At 35.9% G+C, this 20,689-nt stretch overlaps 2 long non-coding RNA genes across 17 annotated transcripts; one reads left to right on the top strand and one right to left on the bottom strand.

The window, feature by feature from the left end:
* LOC127855016 (uncharacterized) lies at positions 1 to 5,936 on the bottom strand. The gene is made up of 2 exons (XR_008037286.1): positions 5,078 to 5,936; positions 1 to 4,400 (listed from the first exon to the last, which is right to left on the bottom strand). It is a non-coding gene; the product is annotated as an uncharacterized LOC127855016 (long non-coding RNA).
* A 108-nt stretch (positions 5,937 to 6,044) lies between these two features.
* Positions 6,045 to 18,062, top strand: LOC127855017 (uncharacterized). 16 transcript variants are annotated; one of them, XR_008037294.1, is made up of 13 exons: positions 6,045 to 6,286; positions 6,519 to 6,612; positions 7,064 to 7,164; positions 8,668 to 8,760; positions 9,214 to 9,314; positions 10,818 to 10,909; positions 11,363 to 11,463; positions 12,967 to 13,059; positions 13,512 to 13,612; positions 15,114 to 15,206; positions 15,660 to 15,760; positions 17,262 to 17,354; positions 17,805 to 18,062. It is a non-coding gene; the product is annotated as an uncharacterized LOC127855017 (long non-coding RNA). The 16 variants fall into 16 exon arrangements; XR_008037287.1 differs by having other exon boundaries at positions 6,045 to 6,612; XR_008037288.1 differs by lacking the exons at positions 7,064 to 7,164; positions 8,668 to 8,760 and having other exon boundaries at positions 6,045 to 6,612.
* The last annotated feature ends 2,627 nt before the right edge of the window (positions 18,063 to 20,689 follow it).

Here is a 20,689-nt window from a genome sequence, read left to right as displayed (position 1 = left end):
TTGTTGATTGAAAACGGGCATTTATTATAAAATGCCATAAAAAAGATAAAAATAGAACAGATTCTTTCCAGAAAGGCATAATGGGTGGTAAAAACACGCCACAAAGGGGACCGGAACGGGAACCCCGCCGCCCATGAAGTACGGGAGAGGACCGCAATTCGAAAAGGGGGTAGTTGCCCCTGAATGAATATAAACGTAGCCTTACGATTAAGGTCAGATATGTGAAAATTAAGGACAAATAAGCATTATAAGCTAGGCTTAAATCATCCATCTGCTAATTAATAACAAATTATAAAACCTAGTGAAGTAAATTAATTGAAAACAATAGGATTGGTGTTCAACGATCACTAGAATAAGCATAACTTAATTATATGTGTATGCTCCATAAGAAAAACACTGCCAGAAAAAAGCAGTGTTAATAAGAACTGCTTAACCTTATTGTCAACAAAATTGACTTAGACCTATATGTAAATAATTGGAGCTGCGACCTTAACCAGTCAGACATAAAACAACCAATATTTGTATAAAGTAAAAGCGCTAGTAAAACTGGTGAAAGACTACCTGCAGCCTTTAACTGTCAGGGAAACGTAACTTTTACAGCAAAACAACAAAAGTAAAGTAAGAAGATGCCCACTTAAAGGAGTAAGCAATCATGAAGAAAAAAAACAAACAACATGTATCTGCGGCCTTAAACTGTCATACAACATAGGGGATATATCCAACAAATAATGGCTTTAATAAACAGCCTTGTTAAAAGGTGAAACGTTTGCTTGCAGCCTAAAACTGTCAGGTAAACATAAATTGTACGGCAAAGCAACACACCATAAATAAGACAACGTACCGGTAAAAGAGTAGGCAATCAATAATATAGTATAATCCCCGATCCGAGCACTAAACCGCCAGACAACATAGGAGATATAAGCAACAGATACTTGCCTTAAACAGCAGCCTTATTAATAAATGAAAAAGTACCTGCAGCCTTAAACTGTCAGGTTAACATAAATTGTAAAGCAAAGCAACGAAAATAAATATAAAAAAGATGTAACGGTAAAAAGTAGGCAATAATATAGGAAAACAATGGATCTGTGGCCCTAAACCATCATGCATAGGAGATATATACAACAGATATGGCCCTAATTACAGGCCTTTGTTATAGGTGAAAAATTACCTGTATCGATAAGAAAGTAAACAATAACATGTTATACAATGGAGCTGCGGCCTTAAACCAACAAGATGACCAAACAGATGTATACAACAGATTTTGGAATTAAGACTAAGTACAGGTACCTGTTAAGAGGTGAAAATGAATGTGCAGCTTTAAACTATAAGATTAACCTTAAATGTTCAAGAACCTGACGAAGCAAAATATTAAAATGTAGTGGTTAAGTAGTATGATATCATGAACCCAGTGTAAAACAATGTAGGGGCTGCCCTTAACCATCAGACAACATATGAAAAGTATTTAACACATATTGGCTTGAATAAAGGGTATTGGTAAAATTTTAAATACAATCTGCACCCTTTACCTATCAGGTAAACATAGATTGTACAGCAGAACAACAAAAGTAAAAATATGTACCCATACAGGAGTAAGCAATCATATAGTAAAACAATGGAACTGCATTCTTAAACTATCAGACAATGAGATAAAAAAGACAAACATTGCCTTGATAACAGACCTTGGTAATAGGTAAAAGGTTACCTGCGGGGTTAAACTGTTGGTTAAACATAAACAGTCAAGCAACACAACAAAAGCAAATTAATAATTGTAACACATAAACAGGGAAAGCAATAATGTACTGTGTAGTACAACTATGGAGCTGTGGTTTGGAACCGACAGACAACCAGCATTGGCATGAAGTACATGTACCAGTAAATGAGTAAAAGACCATTAGAACAATAAACTGTCAGTTAACATATATACATAATATGAAAAACCTTGACAAAAGTAAGATTCGGAATGTACTTGAAAAAGAGCGACCAATCAAAATTTAATAAACAATTGGGCTGCAGATGTAAACTGGCAGACAGTTAAAGAGACATATACAACAAATACCAATAATCCAGAGGAATATCTGTGGGAATAACCATATGGAACAGCTCGGGTAACAAGCCCGTGATTTAAAACGTGAAAGAACTGGGCTAACGATTAACGCTTATGAGTAAGCAAAGTAAAAAGGGTAATGGATTATGATGGAAAATATATATGTAATGGCTTTCGAGGACAAAACCTAGGAAACGTATTGATCTTATTTGGTGTGACTTAGTGGAGCATGATTATTTACATAGGGATGTGGCAGATCCCTGTGGGGCGACATTCCCTTTAACTCAGAGATATGAAAAAACTAATATGCCCAACAGTAGCTTCAAAATCTTAGACCCAGAAGCATCTTTTGGGAGATGAAGATTATCGGGCAGAAGGCAATTTTATTCGTATAATACGCCAACACACAGGTTTATAATGGGAAAGATGTGTTGACACTAGAACTGTTAGAATAACTACCCGTTAAGATTGGCATATACGGTAAAATTGGCACATACCAATAAGAAAAACAGGGAAAATAAGTTAAAAACTTTGGTCATAAGAAATAGAAATAAGTTTAGTTAGAGGGGTAGTGTAAACCCCAACGATGCCTGACTGGGCAGAAATTAAAAGATAAATATATGCATGGCATGTCCAGATATCTGAATCGGCAGAACATGTAAGTACATTCATGACCTGATCTGGTACCCAACTTAGGTAAAATAGCTCCTTCGAAGACAACTAAAGTATCAATATCAGCCTAGACTGAATAACTTAAATCCTGCAGAATATTGAAAAATATAAGCATGGACTGAACTGAATAACTAAAATCATGCATAAATTTAGTTCCTTTGTAGAGAACTATAACCTCAATATCGTCCTGAACGGAATAACTAAAATCAGGAAGAATACTGAAAAATATAAGCAAGGGTTGCATAAAACATAGTTCCTTCGTAGAGAACTATAACCTCAATATCATCCTGAACGGAATAACTAAAATCAGGAAGAATACTGAAAAATATAAGCAAGGGTTGCATAAAACATAGTTCCTTCGTAGAGAACCATAACATCAATATCAGCCTGAATGGAATACTGAAAATCAGTTTGAATATAGAAAAATATATGCACAGCCTGAATAAATATAGTTCCTTCGTAGAGAACTAAAATCTCAATATCGGCCTGAACGGTCCAACTAAAATCAGGCTGAATATTGTAAAATATAATAAGCAAAGCCTGCATAAACATAGGTCCTTCGTAGAGAACTAAGATATCAATATCGGCCTGAACAGTCCAACTAAAATCAGGCTGAATATTGGAAAATAATAATAAGCAAGGCCTGCATAAACATAGTTCTGCGTAGAGAACTAAAATATCAATATCGGCCTGAACGGTCCAACTAAACTCAGGCTGAATATTGGAAAATAATAATAAGCAAGGCCTGCATAAAAATAGTTCTGCGTAGAGAACTATAACATCCATATAAGCCTGAACGGTATAACTAAAATCAGGCTGAATAATGGAAAATATAAAAGCAAGGCCTGCATAAACATAGTTCTGCGTAGAGAACTATAATATTGTTCTGCGTAGAGAACTATAATAACAATATCAGCCTGAACGGTATAAGCAAAATCAGGCCAAATATTGAAAAATAAATAAGCAAGGCCTGCATAAACATAGTTCTGCGTAGAGAACTATAATAACAATATCAGCCTGAACGGTATAAGCAAAATCAGGCCAAATATTGAAAAATGAATAAGCAAGGCCTTCATAAACATAGTTCCTGCGTAGAGAACTATAACAACAATATCAGCCTGAACGGTATAAGCAAAATCAGGCCGAATATTGAAAAATATAATCAAGGCCTGCATAAAAATAGTTCCTTCGTAGAGAACTATAACATCAATATCAGTCTAAACTGAAAAAATTTTAATCAGGCATATACATACTTACTTCGGAGAGAACTAAACCATTAGTATCAGCCTGAGCTGATAACTATAATCGGACATAACATTAAAAATGTATAAGTATGACATATAAAACTAAAAAACTGAAGATCACTAGATAAAACACAATGTTCTGAAGAGTGAAGTCTTCCTGTTTCTAGCCGTAATTGTTCGTTCTGGTCCTTCGTGGTTTAATGTAGTGTTCGATAGGAAGGGCTGAAAACGTGCCTTATCGTCCCATTGTAGTACTTGTACAGGAAGTGCCAGCCAGCGGACAGGTCCTCTGTATTGGGGTGTTGAGAGGTAGGCAGGTTAATGTAGTGTTCAAAGGAAGGGCTGGGAACGTGCCTTATCGCCCCTTTGTAGTACTTGTACAGGAAGTGCCAGCCAGCGGACAGGTCCTTTGTATTGCGGTGTTGAGAGGTAGGCATGGCCTGAAATGATAACTAACAGCGTGCATATATTATAAAACCAGCAGCATGCAGAACAGATGATTAAAATGATTTAAACTTGGTATAATCTTGAAAATATAATGACAGATAACAAAAATTACATTAATATTGCTAAAGAGATTATAAATAATTGTCTCCAAAATCCTATTGTAAAATATACTGTGAGTCGAAAACATAATCAAATGTTAAGAAGAGCCGCTTTTTTATAACTCATACAGTATATAACCCACGAGTTCAAGATTGTGAATATGATTCACATTGTTCATGACTTAAGTACATAAAGACACATACCGGTAAATGATAGTATATTAAATAGCGAGCATGGCTTTTAGTGACAATAACACTAGAGTGTGTTTTAGATAGATACAAATACATATGTCTTGCTTATAATGAGCACAAATGTTATACGTACACAATTACTTGAAACCTGAAACTTGCTTATTTGATGAAACACCTATGTATATAATTATATAAATCAAAATGTGTTTACAAAACATATACCTGTACATAAAATTGATATAAAAAAATTAAAATTGATAGATATTACACTTATGAAGCATTAATGAAAGTATAATAATGGAAAATAGTTTGATAAATAAAAATGTAGAAAGAAACTTCAGCAAGTTTTTGGCATCATAAAGACACGCTTTTTCATTAACTGAAGGATACGTGAAAGGATATTTCTGTTCTCTGGCTCGGGCTGGGGGATTCTGCAGCTACCGGTCACCTTTACGGACACTCCTTGGGTATAACCTTATGTGAACTATTGTGACTACAAGTCACAAATAGACTGACCAGATGTGACTACAAGACAAAACTTGAAGGTTAAAATTATATTGTGACTATAAGACACACCACACCACATACAAATAAGATATATATATATATATATATATATATATATATATATATATATATATATATATATATATATATATATATATATATATATATGAATATGAAGCTTTTAAGAATATTAAAATTACTTATAGTTTTTAGTAGTTACAGACTTAACAAGGATATGTTAATGAAAATATAACGACCAAATAATTGCCATAAAGAAAACATGAACAACAATAGCACAACAAAACACATCACAAGAATTTTAAAATACACAAGTTGACCATATAAATGAGGTATGGTAATATAGACTAAAATGAAAGGGTGTTTCATTGTTTATTTCATAAAAACGTGAAGACATCTGTTAATGTGACAGTGGGAAACCCAGCTAAACTGACAATACAAATGTGTCGTAAATATTCATAAAGTATAAGCCCAGGCTGAACTTTAAATTAAATAAGACAATAATAAATATACAAGATATATAGAGCTGACCCGAATTGATCATCATTCTTAAAAAGGCAGAAAAAAAAAAATAATTTAAACAGCCAGAACTTAAAGTCAGGCACAAATGTTAACACGATATTTGAATACTTATCTGAACTGAATCAGTATGACTGATACAGGGCAGCGACAACTGTGTAGCTGATCAGCATAAAAAAAGTGACTGGCGATATGCGCTAAGGCTGCACACCACATTTTTTAGCCACCAATGCGAATTGGCCCCGGTCAAATTTCTAAATAAAGAGAACATTGCTCAAGTAAGCACCATTTTGAGTGTCTAAATAATAATGAATGTCAGGTTTGAGTTGTGGTGATTTTTCTTGGATGTTTGTAAGTTACCAAAACATTGGTATTTTAACTATAGCTGCATACAGGAAGTAGAATTAATGCAATTCGAAAACAGGTGTAATGCTGGCTCCGGTCAGTATTTCTGTTGGAAATTTGAAAAGGCGTACAGACATTGAACTTTTACAAAAAATCTAATCCTTTGACCCCCAATTTTCTCCATTGCTGTTTAGTACTTGGTAAGTTACCAATGTAAAAACATGGTTTCCAGGCACCTTGCTTCTGCAGGAAAGTGGCAGTTTGTTGTTGAAACTGGCTTAAAAAGGCTCGGAAACACACAGAATTCTTATGTTTTGATTTGAAATCATCAATACTAAAACATTTTGCCCCAACTCATTTGATTTGAATGTTACTGATTTTTCAGAAGGCACAGCCTCAACCATTCTGGAAATGTGCTTGGTTTATTTTCAGATTTGCGAGGTGACCAGTTTCCAGACATTGGTTCGCTCCTGCTTGTGTACGAGATTGGCCGAGACTAAAAAAAACTGTAGTGTGCCACCTTAAGGTAAAACGACAAATTTCCAAAATGATCAAACACCCATGAAACATGCTTTGCTTACTTATATATTCCTAAGGTTTTGTTTTTAACAGAGTGTTTGCCCTTAACACTATTGTATGACCAATACTGTTCGTAAATCAAGGGAGGTAATTCGGAATCATGTTTACTGGTTTCTGCAATTCTCAAACAGTTCTGTATGAAGAATGTGTTCAATATGTAGCCGGGATGGACAACTTACTACTCTGTGGTGAAGAAGGGCTTTATTTTCATATTATGTCAAAAATTATAGCAAACAATATAAGAATCCAGTCAAAACGATGATTCAAAATGGCCGTTTGGGCAGAATTTAGTACTGTTAAGGACCTATGGCCTGGTAACAATCTTGTTAACATTGTTTCCATGTTAACAATGTGCATGCTTACGCATTGAAATCAGTGTGGAATGTTGTTTATTTCAGGTTTTAGTCATTGGCTTGTAAGGCAAGATAGTCCCTGGAGAAGAACTAAAGTACGTCAACAGCCTTGTCAGCGGAAAGACACTCCGTTGCAGTTACTGAAGGTAAAACGACATCTTCAGTGGGCTAGGTAAATGTTGGCATGTTTGTCGGAATGTGTTTCCTGGTCTATACCAAAATGTCCTGCGTGCTTTGTTTAATCTATAACAGCGCCATAACTTACTTTTCGCCATTATGCGCAATTCAACTGATGTTATTTATAAGCAAATAAAAAGTTATTGTGAAGACGTGACTCTTGCAAGTGCCTCACATTGTTGTATGCCTTTTAACAATGATCTGAGCTTACTAGAAGTTTTACTTTTTCTGTTTCTAAGAAATATGGATTTATATTTATCTCAGATGTCATTTTTTTGGCAATCATTAGTGTCATATCAGGGGTATTTCCTCAATATGTCAGCCCCAATTATTTATGCTGTGATTGGGTTATCTCCCTTGCATGGGCCTGTTTAGGGGATTACTACACAGGGGCCTTAAATGTTGTGTTTTTACAACAGATTAAAGGTACAAATGCTTAACTTGCCTTTCAAGATCATGCTAAGCATGCAATTTATTTATATTTTTATTACTTTAAGCAAAAACATGTGCATTTGTTGTGAGAGCTGTAAAAATCTAAGCAACGCCAAGTATTTATTGGCTCAAAACTGTGTGTTTTTGTGTTGCTTCTTTGATAAAGTTATTATTTAAAGGCTGACCAAGTCACCTGCACTACCATTTGTTATCTCAATGTGATTAAGACTTCATTTAATTGTTGCAATATGTTTCTGTGAGGTAGCTTTTCACTACCATGACTTCTACAATGACCCTGAAAATGGCATAGAAAAAATAGGGAAAACAGGGGCGGATTAAACGCTTTATAAATAACAAACAAGCCTTCAGACTTGGTCAAGAATGTATTATATTTGCTGGTTTTTGTCCAAATTTCAAGAAAACAAGTCCATATTCTGCAGTTCTAAGACTTTGCTGGCCCTTAAGGCTGCACACCACACTTTTTAGCCACCAATGCGAATTGGCCCCGGTCAAATTTCTAAATAAAGAGAACATTGCTCAAGTAAGCACCATTTTGAGTGTCTAAATAATAATGAATGTCAGGTTTGAGTTGTGGTGATTTTTCTTGGATGTTTGTAAGTTACCAAAACATTGGTATTTTAACTATAGCTGCATACAGGAAGTAGAATTAATGCAATTCGAAAACAGGTGTAATGCTGGCTCCGGTCAGTATTTCTGTTGGAAATTTGAAAAGGCGTACAGACATTGAACTTTTACAAAAAATCTAATCCTTTGACCCCCAATTTTCTCCATTGCTGTTTAGTACTTGGTAAGTTACCAATGTAAAAACATGGTTTCCAGGCACCTTGCTTCTGCAGGAAAGTGGCAGTTTGTTGTTGAAACTGGCTTAAAAAGGCTCGGAAACACACAGAATTCTTATGTTTTGATTTGAAATCATCAATACTAAAACATTTTGCCCCAACTCATTTGATTTGAATGTTACTGATTTTTCAGAAGGCACAGCCTCAACCATTCTGGAAATGTGCTTGGTTTATTTTCAGATTTGCGAGGTGACCAGTTTCCAGACATTGGTTCGCTCCTGCTTGTGTACGAGATTGGCCGAGACTAAAAAAACTGTAGTGTGCCACCTTAAGGTAAAACGACAAATTTCCAAAATGATCAAACACCCATGAAACATGCTTTTGCTTACTTATATATTCCTAAGGTTTTGTTTTTTAACAGAGTGTTTGCCCTTAACACTATTGTATGACCAATACTGTTCGTAAATCAAGGGAGGTAATTCGGAATCATGTTTACTGGTTTCTGCAATTCTCAAACAGTTCTGTATGAAGAATGTGTTCAATATGTAGCCGGGATGGACAACTTACTACTCTGTGGTGAAGAAGGGCTTTATTTTCATATTATGTCAAAAATTATAGCAAACAATATAAGAATCCAGTCAAAACGATGATTCAAAATGGCCGTTTGGGCAGAATTTAGTACTGTTAAGGACCTATGGCCTGGTAACAATCTTGTTAACATTGTTTCCATGTTAACAATGTGCATGCTTACGCATTGAAATCAGTGTGGAATGTTGTTTATTTCAGGTTTTAGTCATTGGCTTGTAAGGCAAGATAGTCCCTGGAGAAGAACTAAAGTACGTCAACAGCCTTGTCAGCGGAAAGACACTCCGTTGCAGTTACTGAAGGTAAAACGACATCTTCAGTGGGCTAGGTAAATGTTGGCATGTTTGTCGGAATGTGTTTCCTGGTCTATACCAAAATGTCCTGCGTGCTTTGTTTAATCTATAACAGCGCCATAACTTACTTTTCGCCATTATGCGCAATTCAACTGATGTTATTTATAAGCAAATAAAAAGTTATTGTGAAGACGTGACTCTTGCAAGTGCCTCACATTGTTGTATGCCTTTTAACAATGATCTGAGCTTACTAGAAGTTTTACTTTTTCTGTTTCTAAGAAATATGGATTTATATTTATCTCAGATGTCATTTTTTTGGCAATCATTAGTGTCATATCAGGGGTATTTCCTCAATATGTCAGCCCCAATTATTTATGCTGTGATTGGGTTATCTCCCTTGCATGGGCCTGTTTAGGGGATTACTACACAGGGGCCTTAAATGTTGTGTTTTTACAACAGATTAAAGGTACAAATGCTTAACTTGCCTTTCAAGATCATGCTAAGCATGCAATTTATTTATATTTTTATTACTTTAAGCAAAAACATGTGCATTTGTTGTGAGAGCTGTAAAAATCTAAGCAACGCCAAGTATTTATTGGCTCAAAACTGTGTGTTTTTGTGTTGCTTCTTTGATAAAGTTATTATTTAAAGGCTGACCAAGTCACCTGCACTACCATTTGTTATCTCAATGTGATTAAGACTTCATTTAATTGTTGCAATATGTTTCTGTGAGGTAGCTTTTCACTACCATGACTTCTACAATGACCCTGAAAATGGCATAGAAAAAATAGGGAAAACAGGGGCGGATTAAACGCTTTATAAATAACAAACAAGCCTTCAGACTTGGTCAAGAATGTATTATATTTGCTGGTTTTTGTCCAAATTTCAAGAAAACAAGTCCATATTCTGCAGTTCTAAGACTTTGCTGGCCCTTAAGGCTGCACACCACACTTTTTAGCCACCAATGCGAATTGGCCCCGGTCAAATTTCTAAATAAAGAGAACATTGCTCAAGTAAGCACCATTTTGAGTGTCTAAATAATAATGAATGTCAGGTTTGAGTTGTGGTGATTTTTCTTGGATGTTTGTAAGTTACCAAAACATTGGTATTTTAACTATAGCTGCATACAGGAAGTAGAATTAATGCAATTCGAAAACAGGTGTAATGCTGGCTCCGGTCAGTATTTCTGTTGGAAATTTGAAAAGGCGTACAGACATTGAACTTTTACAAAAAATCTAATCCTTTGACCCCCAATTTTCTCCATTGCTGTTTAGTACTTGGTAAGTTACCAATGTAAAAACATGGTTTCCAGGCACCTTGCTTCTGCAGGAAAGTGGCAGTTTGTTGTTGAAACTGGCTTAAAAAGGCTCGGAAACACACAGAATTCTTATGTTTTGATTTGAAATCATCAATACTAAAACATTTTGCCCCAACTCATTTGATTTGAATGTTACTGATTTTTCAGAAGGCACAGCCTCAACCATTCTGGAAATGTGCTTGGTTTATTTTCAGATTTGCGAGGTGACCAGTTTCCAGACATTGGTTCGCTCCTGCTTGTGTACGAGATTGGCCGAGACTAAAAAACTGTAGTGTGCCACCTTAAGGTAAAACGACAAATTTCCAAAATGATCAAACACCCATGAAACATGCTTTTGCTTACTTATATATTCCTAAGGTTTTGTTTTTTAACAGAGTGTTTGCCCTTAACACTATTGTATGACCAATACTGTTCGTAAATCAAGGGAGGTAATTCGGAATCATGTTTACTGGTTTCTGCAATTCTCAAACAGTTCTGTATGAAGAATGTGTTCAATATGTAGCCGGGATGGACAACTTACTACTCTGTGGTGAAGAAGGGCTTTATTTTCATATTATGTCAAAAATTATAGCAAACAATATAAGAATCCAGTCAAAACGATGATTCAAAATGGCCGTTTGGGCAGAATTTAGTACTGTTAAGGACCTATGGCCTGGTAACAATCTTGTTAACATTGTTTCCATGTTAACAATGTGCATGCTTACGCATTGAAATCAGTGTGGAATGTTGTTTATTTCAGGTTTTAGTCATTGGCTTGTAAGGCAAGATAGTCCCTGGAGAAGAACTAAAGTACGTCAACAGCCTTGTCAGCGGAAAGACACTCCGTTGCAGTTACTGAAGGTAAAACGACATCTTCAGTGGGCTAGGTAAATGTTGGCATGTTTGTCGGAATGTGTTTCCTGGTCTATACCAAAATGTCCTGCGTGCTTTGTTTAATCTATAACAGCGCCATAACTTACTTTTCGCCATTATGCGCAATTCAACTGATGTTATTTATAAGCAAATAAAAAGTTATTGTGAAGACGTGACTCTTGCAAGTGCCTCACATTGTTGTATGCCTTTTAACAATGATCTGAGCTTACTAGAAGTTTTACTTTTTCTGTTTCTAAGAAATATGGATTTATATTTATCTCAGATGTCATTTTTTTGGCAATCATTAGTGTCATATCAGGGGTATTTCCTCAATATGTCAGCCCCAATTATTTATGCTGTGATTGGGTTATCTCCCTTGCATGGGCCTGTTTAGGGGATTACTACACAGGGGCCTTAAATGTTGTGTTTTTACAACAGATTAAAGGTACAAATGCTTAACTTGCCTTTCAAGATCATGCTAAGCATGCAATTTATTTATATTTTTATTACTTTAAGCAAAAACATGTGCATTTGTTGTGAGAGCTGTAAAAATCTAAGCAACGCCAAGTATTTATTGGCTCAAAACTGTGTGTTTTTGTGTTGCTTCTTTGATAAAGTTATTATTTAAAGGCTGACCAAGTCACCTGCACTACCATTTGTTATCTCAATGTGATTAAGACTTCATTTAATTGTTGCAATATGTTTCTGTGAGGTAGCTTTTCACTACCATGACTTCTACAATGACCCTGAAAATGGCATAGAAAAAATAGGGAAAACAGGGGCGGATTAAACGCTTTATAAATAACAAACAAGCCTTCAGACTTGGTCAAGAATGTATTATATTTGCTGGTTTTTGTCCAAATTTCAAGAAAACAAGTCCATATTCTGCAGTTCTAAGACTTTGCTGGCCCTTAAGGCTGCACACCACACTTTTTAGCCACCAATGCGAATTGGCCCCGGTCAAATTTCTAAATAAAGAGAACATTGCTCAAGTAAGCACCATTTTGAGTGTCTAAATAATAATGAATGTCAGGTTTGAGTTGTGGTGATTTTTCTTGGATGTTTGTAAGTTACCAAAACATTGGTATTTTAACTATAGCTGCATACAGGAAGTAGAATTAATGCAATTCGAAAACAGGTGTAATGCTGGCTCCGGTCAGTATTTCTGTTGGAAATTTGAAAAGGCGTACAGACATTGAACTTTTACAAAAAATCTAATCCTTTGACCCCCAATTTTCTCCATTGCTGTTTAGTACTTGGTAAGTTACCAATGTAAAAACATGGTTTCCAGGCACCTTGCTTCTGCAGGAAAGTGGCAGTTTGTTGTTGAAACTGGCTTAAAAAGGCTCGGAAACACACAGAATTCTTATGTTTTGATTTGAAATCATCAATACTAAAACATTTTGCCCCAACTCATTTGATTTGAATGTTACTGATTTTTCAGAAGGCACAGCCTCAACCATTCTGGAAATGTGCTTGGTTTATTTTCAGATTTGCGAGGTGACCAGTTTCCAGACATTGGTTCGCTCCTGCTTGTGTACGAGATTGGCCGAGACTAAAAAAACTGTAGTGTGCCACCTTAAGGTAAAACGACAAATTTCCAAAATGATCAAACACCCATGAAACATGCTTTTGCTTACTTATATATTCCTAAGGTTTTGTTTTTTAACAGAGTGTTTGCCCTTAACACTATTGTATGACCAATACTGTTCGTAAATCAAGGGAGGTAATTCGGAATCATGTTACTGGTTTCTGCAATTCTCAAACAGTTCTGTATGAAGAATGTGTTCAATATGTAGCCGGGATGGACAACTTACTACTCTGTGGTGAAGAAGGGCTTTATTTTCATATTATGTCAAAAATTATAGCAAACAATATAAGAATCCAGTCAAAACGATGATTCAAAATGGCCGTTTGGGCAGAATTTAGTACTGTTAAGGACCTATGGCCTGGTAACAATCTTGTTAACATTGTTTCCATGTTAACAATGTGCATGCTTACGCATTGAAATCAGTGTGGAATGTTGTTTATTTCAGGTTTTAGTCATTGGCTTGTAAGGCAAGATAGTCCCTGGAGAAGAACTAAAGTACGTCAACAGCCTTGTCAGCGGAAAGACACTCCGTTGCAGTTACTGAAGGTAAAACGACATCTTCAGTGGGCTAGGTAAATGTTGGCATGTTTGTCGGAATGTGTTTCCTGGTCTATACCAAAATGTCCTGCGTGCTTTGTTTAATCTATAACAGCGCCATAACTTACTTTTCGCCATTATGCGCAATTCAACTGATGTTATTTATAAGCAAATAAAAAGTTATTGTGAAGACGTGACTCTTGCAAGTGCCTCACATTGTTGTATGCCTTTTAACAATGATCTGAGCTTACTAGAAGTTTTACTTTTTCTGTTTCTAAGAAATATGGATTTATATTTATCTCAGATGTCATTTTTTTGGCAATCATTAGTGTCATATCAGGGGTATTTCCTCAATATGTCAGCCCCAATTATTTATGCTGTGATTGGGTTATCTCCCTTGCATGGGCCTGTTTAGGGGATTACTACACAGGGGCCTTAAATGTTGTGTTTTTACAACAGATTAAAGGTACAAATGCTTAACTTGCCTTTCAAGATCATGCTAAGCATGCAATTTATTTATATTTTTATTACTTTAAGCAAAAACATGTGCATTTGTTGTGAGAGCTGTAAAAATCTAAGCAACGCCAAGTATTTATTGGCTCAAAACTGTGTGTTTTTGTGTTGCTTCTTTGATAAAGTTATTATTTAAAGGCTGACCAAGTCACCTGCACTACCATTTGTTATCTCAATGTGATTAAGACTTCATTTAATTGTTGCAATATGTTTCTGTGAGGTAGCTTTTCACTACCATGACTTCTACAATGACCCTGAAAATGGCATAGAAAAAATAGGGAAAACAGGGGCGGATTAAACGCTTTATAAATAACAAACAAGCCTTCAGACTTGGTCAAGAATGTATTATATTTGCTGGTTTTTGTCCAAATTTCAAGAAAACAAGTCCATATTCTGCAGTTCTAAGACTTTGCTGGCCCTTAAGGCTGCACACCACACTTTTTAGCCACCAATGCGAATTGGCCCCGGTCAAATTTCTAAATAAAGAGAACATTGCTCAAGTAAGCACCATTTTGAGTGTCTAAATAATAATGAATGTCAGGTTTGAGTTGTGGTGATTTTTCTTGGATGTTTGTAAGTTACCAAAACATTGGTATTTTAACTATAGCTGCATACAGGAAGTAGAATTAATGCAATTCGAAAACAGGTGTAATGCTGGCTCCGGTCAGTATTTCTGTTGGAAATTTGAAAAGGCGTACAGACATTGAACTTTTACAAAAAATCTAATCCTTTGACCCCCAATTTTCTCCATTGCTGTTTAGTACTTGGTAAGTTACCAATGTAAAAACATGGTTTCCAGGCACCTTGCTTCTGCAGGAAAGTGGCAGTTTGTTGTTGAAACTGGCTTAAAAAGGCTCGGAAACACACAGAATTCTTATGTTTTGATTTGAAATCATCAATACTAAAACATTTTGCCCCAACTCATTTGATTGAATGTTACTGATTTTTCAGAAGGCACAGCCTCAACCATTCTGGAATGTGCTTGGTTTATTTTCAGATTTGCGAGGTGACCAGTTTCCAGACATTGGTTCGCTCCTGCTTGTGTACGAGATTGGCCGAGACTAAAAAAACTGTAGTGTGCCACCTTAAGGTAAAACGACAAATTTCCAAAATGATCAAACACCCATGAAACATGCTTTTGCTTACTTATATATTCCTAAGGTTTTGTTTTTTAACAGAGTGTTTTGCCCTTAACACTATTGTATGACCAATACTGTTCGTAAATCAAGGGAGGTAATTCGGAATCATGTTTACTGGTTTCTGCAATTCTCAAACAGTTCTGTATGAAGAATGTGTTCAATATGTAGCCGGGATGGACAACTTACTACTCTGTGGTGAAGAAGGGCTTTATTTTCATATTATGTCAAAAATTATAGCAAACAATATAAGAATCCAGTCAAAACGATGATTCAAAATGGCCGTTTGGGCAGAATTTAGTACTGTTAAGGACCTATGGCCTGGTACAATCTTGTTAACATTGTTTCCATGTTAACAATGTGCATGCTTACGCATTGAAATCAGTGTGGAATGTTGTTTATTTCAGGTTTTAGTCATTGGCTTGTAAGGCAAGATAGTCCCTGGAGAAGAACTAAAGTACGTCAACAGCCTTGTCAGCGGAAAGACACTCCGTTGCAGTTACTGAAGGTAAAACGACATCTTCAGTGGGCTAGGTAAATGTTGGCATGTTTGTCGGAATGTGTTTCCTGGTCTATACCAAAATGTCCTGCGTGCTTTGTTTAATCTATAACAGCGCCATAACTTACTTTTCGCCATTATGCGCAATTCAACTGATGTTATTTATAAGCAAATAAAAAGTTATTGTGAAGACGTGACTCTTGCAAGTGCCTCACATTGTTGTATGCCTTTTAACAATGATCTGAGCTTACTAGAAGTTTTACTTTTTCTGTTTCTAAGAAATATGGATTTATATTTATCTCAGATGTCATTTTTTTGGCAATCATTAGTGTCATATCAGGGTATTTCCTCAATATGTCAGCCCCAATTATTTATGCTGTGATTGGGTTATCTCCCTTGCATGGGCCTGTTTAGGGGATTACTACACAGGGGCCTTAAATGTTGTGTTTTTACAACAGATTAAAGGTACAAATGCTTAACTTGCCTTTCAAGATCATGCTAAGCATGCAATTTATTTATATTTTTATTACTTTAAGCAAAAACATGTGCATTTGTTGTGAGAGCTGTAAAAATCTAAGCAACGCCAAGTATTTATTGGCTCAAAACTGTGTGTTTTTGTGTTGCTTCTTTGATAAAGTTATTATTTAAAGGCTGACCAAGTCACCTGCACTACCATTTGTTATCTCAATGTGATTAAGACTTCATTTAATTGTTGCAATATGTTTCTGTGAGGTAGCTTTTCACTACCATGACTTCTACAATGACCCTGAAAATGGCATAGAAAAAATAGGGAAAACAGGGGCGGATTAAACGCTTTATAAATAACAAACAAGCCTTCAGACTTGGTCAAGAATGTATTATATTTGCTGGTTTTTGTCCAAATTTCAAGAAAACAAGTCCATATTCTGCAGTTCTAAGACTTTGCTGGCCCTTAAGGCTGCACACCACACTTTTTAGCCACCAATGCGAATTGGCCCCGGTCAAATTTCTAAATAAAGAGAACATTGCTCAAGTAAGCACCATTTGAGTGTCTAAATAATAATGAATGTCAGGTTTGAGTTGTGGTGATTTTTCTTGGATGTTTGTAAGTTACCAAAACATTGGTATTTTAACTATAGCTGCATACAGGAAGTAGAATTAATGCAATTCGAAAACAGGTGTAATGCTGGCTCCGGTCAGTATTTCTGTTGGAAATTTGAAAAGGCGTACAGACATTGAACTTTTACAAAAAATCTAATCCTTTGACCCCCAATTTTCTCCATTGCTGTTTAGTACTTGGTAAGTTACCAATGTAAAAACATGGTTTCCAGGCACCTTGCTTCTGCAGGAAAGTGGCAGTTTGTTGTTGAAACTGGCTTAAAAAGGCTCGGAAACACACAGAATTCTTATGTTTTGATTTGAAATCATCAATACTAAAAACATTTTGCCCCAACTCATTGATTTGAATGTTACTGATTTTTCAGAAGGCACAGCCTCAACCATTCTGGAAATGTGCTTGGTTTATTTTCAGATTTGCGAGGTGACCAGTTTCCAGACATTGGTTCGCTCCTGCTTGTGTACGAGATTGGCCGAGACTAAAAAAACTGTAGTGTGCCACCTTAAGGTAAAACGACAAATTTCCAAAATGATCAAACACCCATGAAACATGCTTTTGCTTACTTATATATTCCTAAGGTTTGTTTTTTAACAGAGTGTTTGCCCTTAACACTATTGTATGACCAATACTGTTCGTAAATCAAGGGAGGTAATTCGGAATCATGTTTACTGGTTTCTGCAATTCTCAAACAGTTCTGTATGAAGAATGTGTTCAATATGTAGCCGGGATGGACACTTACTACTCTGTGGTGAAGAAGGGCTTTATTTTCATATTATGTCAAAAATTATAGCAAACAATATAAGAATCCAGTCAAAACGATGATTCAAAATGGCCGTTTGGCAGAATTTAGTACTGTTAAGGACCTATGGCCTGGTAACAATCTTGTTAACATTGTTTCCATGTTAACAATGTGCATGCTTACGCATTGAAATCAGTGTGGAATGTTGTTTATTTCAGGTTTTAGTCATTGGCTTGTAAGGCAAGATAGTCCCTGGAGAAGAACTAAAGTACGTCAACAGCCTTGTCAGCGGAAAGACACTCCGTTGCAGTTACTGAAGGTAAAACGACATCTTCAGTGGGCTAGGTAAATGTTGGCATGTTTGTCGGAATGTGTTTCCTGGTCTATACCAAAATGTCCTGCGTGCTTTGTTTAATCTATAACAGCGCCATAACTTACTTTTCGCCATTATGCGCAATTCAACTGATGTTATTTATAAGCAAATAAAAAGTTATTGTGAAGACGTGACCTCTTGCAAGTGCCTCACATTGTTGTATGCCTTTTAACAATGATCTGAGCTTACTAGAAGTTTTACTTTTTCTGTTTCTAAGAAATATGGATTTATATTTATCTCAGATGTCATTTTTTGGCAATCATTAGTGTCATATCAGGGGTATTTCTCAATATGTCAGCCCCAATTATTTATGCTGTGATTGGGTTATCTCCCTTGCATGGGCCTGTTTAGGGATTACTACACAGGGGCCTTAAATGTTGTGTTTTTACAACAGATTAAAGGTACAAATGCTTAACTTGCCTTTCAAGATCATGCTAAGCATGCAATTTATTTATATTTTTATTACTTTAAGCAAAACATGTGCATTTGTTGTGAGAGCTGTAAAAATCTAAGCAACGCCAAGTATTTATTGGCTCAAAACTGTGTGTTTTTGTGTTGCTTCTTTGATAAAGTTATTATTTAAAGGCTGACCAAGTCACCTGCACTACCATTTGTTATCTCAATGTGATTAAGACTTCATTTAATTGTTGCAATATGTTTCTGTGAGGTAGCTTTTCACTACCATGACTTCTACAATGACCCTGAAAATGGCATAGAAAAAATAGGGAAAACAGGGGCGGATTAAACGCTTTATAAATAACAAACAAGCCTTCAGACTTGGTCAAGAATGTATTATATTTGCTGGTTTTTGTCCAATTTCAAGAAAACAAGTCCATATTCTGCAGTTCTAAGACTTTGCTGGCCCTTAAGGCTGCACACCACACTTTTTAGCCACCAATGCGAATTGGCCCCGGTCAAATTTCTAAATAAAGAGAACATTGCTCAAGTAAGCACCATTTGAGTGTCTAAATAATAATGAATGTCAGGTTTGAGTTGTGGTGATTTTTCTTGGATGTTTGTAAGTTACCAAAACATTGGTATTTTAACTATAGCTGCATACAGGAAGTAGAATTAATGCAATTCGAAAACAGGTGTAATGCTGGCTCCGGTCAGTATTTCTGTTGGAAATTTGAAAAGGCGTACAGACATTGAACTTTTACAAAAAATCTAATCCGTTGACCCCCAATTTTCTCCATTGCTGTTTAGTACTTGGTAAGTTACCAATGTAAAAACATGGTTTCCAGGCACTTGCTTCTGCAGGAAAGTGGCAGTTTGTTGTTGAAACTGGCTTAAAAAGGCTCGGAAACACACAGAATTCTTATGTTTTGATTTGAAAATCATCAATACTAAAACATTTTGCCCCAACTCATTTGATTTGAATGTTACTGATTTTTCAGAAGGCACAGCCTCAACCATTCTGGAAATGTGGCTTGGTTTATTTTTCAGATTTGCGAGGTGACCAGTTTCCAGACATTGGTTCCGCTCCTGCTTGTGTACGAGATTGGCCGAGACTAAAAAAACTGTAGTGTGCCACCTTAAGGTAAAACGACAAATTTCAAAATGATCAAACACCCATGAAAACATGCTTTGCTTACTTATATATTCCTAAGGTTTTGTTTTTTACAGAGTGTTTGCCCTTAACACTATGTGTATGACCAATACTGTTCGTAAATCAAGGGAGGTAATTCGGAATCATGTTACTGGTTCTGCAATTCTCAAACAGTTCTGTATGAAGAATGTGTTCAATATGTAGCCGGGATGGACAACTACTACTCTGTGGTGAAGAAGGGCTTTATTTTCATATTATGTCAAAAATTATAGCAAACAATATAAGAATCCCGTCAAAACGATGATTCAAATGGCCGTTTGGGCAGAATTTAGTACTGTTAAGGACCTATGGCCTGGTAACAATCTTGTTAACATGTTTCCATGTAACAATGTGCATGCTTACGCATTGAAATCAGTGTGGAATGTTGTTTATTTTCAGGTTTAGTCATTGGCTTGTAAGGCAAGATAGTCCCTGGAGAAGAACTAAAGTACGTCAACAGCCTTGTCAGCGGAAAGACACTCCGTTGCAGTTACTGAAGGTAAACGACATCTTCAGTGGCTAGTAAATGTTGGCATGTTTGTCGGAATGTGTTTCCTGGTCTATAACCAAAATGTCCTGCGTGCTTTGTTTAATCTATAACAGCGCCATAACTTACTTTTCGCCATTATGCGCAATTCAACTGATGTTATTTATAAGCAAATAAAAAGTTATTGTGAAGAAACGTGACTCTTGCAAGTGCCTCCATTTGTTGTATGCCTTTTAACAATGATCTGAGCTACTAGAAGTTTTACTTTTCTGTTTCTAAGAAATATGGATTTATATTTATCTCAGATGTCATTTTTTGGCAATCAATTAGTGTCATATCAGGGGTATTTCCATTCCTCAATATGTCAGCCCCAATTATTTGATTCTGTGATTGGGTTATCTCCCTTGCATGGGCCTGTTTAGGGGATTACACACAGGGCCTTAATGTTGTGTTTTTACAACAGATTAAGGTACAATGCTTAACTGCCTTTCAAGATCATGCTAAGCATGCAATTATTTATATTTTTATTCTTTTAGCAAAACATGTGCATTTGTGTGAGAGCTGTAAAAATCTAAGCAACGCCAAGTATTTATTGGCTCAAACTGTGTGTTTTTTGTGTTGCTTTCTTTGATAAGTTTTATTTAAAGGCTGACCA

The sequence above is a fragment of the Dreissena polymorpha genome, chromosome 13 (assembly GCF_020536995.1).
Source record: "Dreissena polymorpha isolate Duluth1 chromosome 13, UMN_Dpol_1.0, whole genome shotgun sequence".
NCBI lineage: Eukaryota > Metazoa > Mollusca > Bivalvia > Myida > Dreissenidae > Dreissena > Dreissena polymorpha.
This window is presented reverse-complemented; position numbering and strand designations above follow the sequence as displayed.